Here is a 223-nt window from a genome sequence, read left to right as displayed (position 1 = left end):
GGGACGAGGTCCCGTGTTCCCAACCCCCAGGCGCCCCGGGGTCTCGAAGGGAAACAGCGCAGCCAGGAGCCCCAGGAACGCGCGCGCACCCCGCTGCAGCCAGGCCCGCCCGGAAGGCACGAGCCCGGGAACAATGCCCTTCGTGTGACAGACTTTCCCTCCGTGGGAGAAAATAGAGCTTGATAGAATGGCAATTTCCTGCATTTGTGCTATGGCAGAGAGT

This window comes from Bison bison, unplaced genomic scaffold (genome assembly GCF_000754665.1).
Source record: "Bison bison bison isolate TAMUID 2011002044 unplaced genomic scaffold, Bison_UMD1.0 scf7180017857823, whole genome shotgun sequence".
Taxonomy (NCBI): Eukaryota; Metazoa; Chordata; class Mammalia; order Artiodactyla; family Bovidae; genus Bison; species Bison bison.
Note: the sequence above shows the minus strand (reverse complement) of the source record.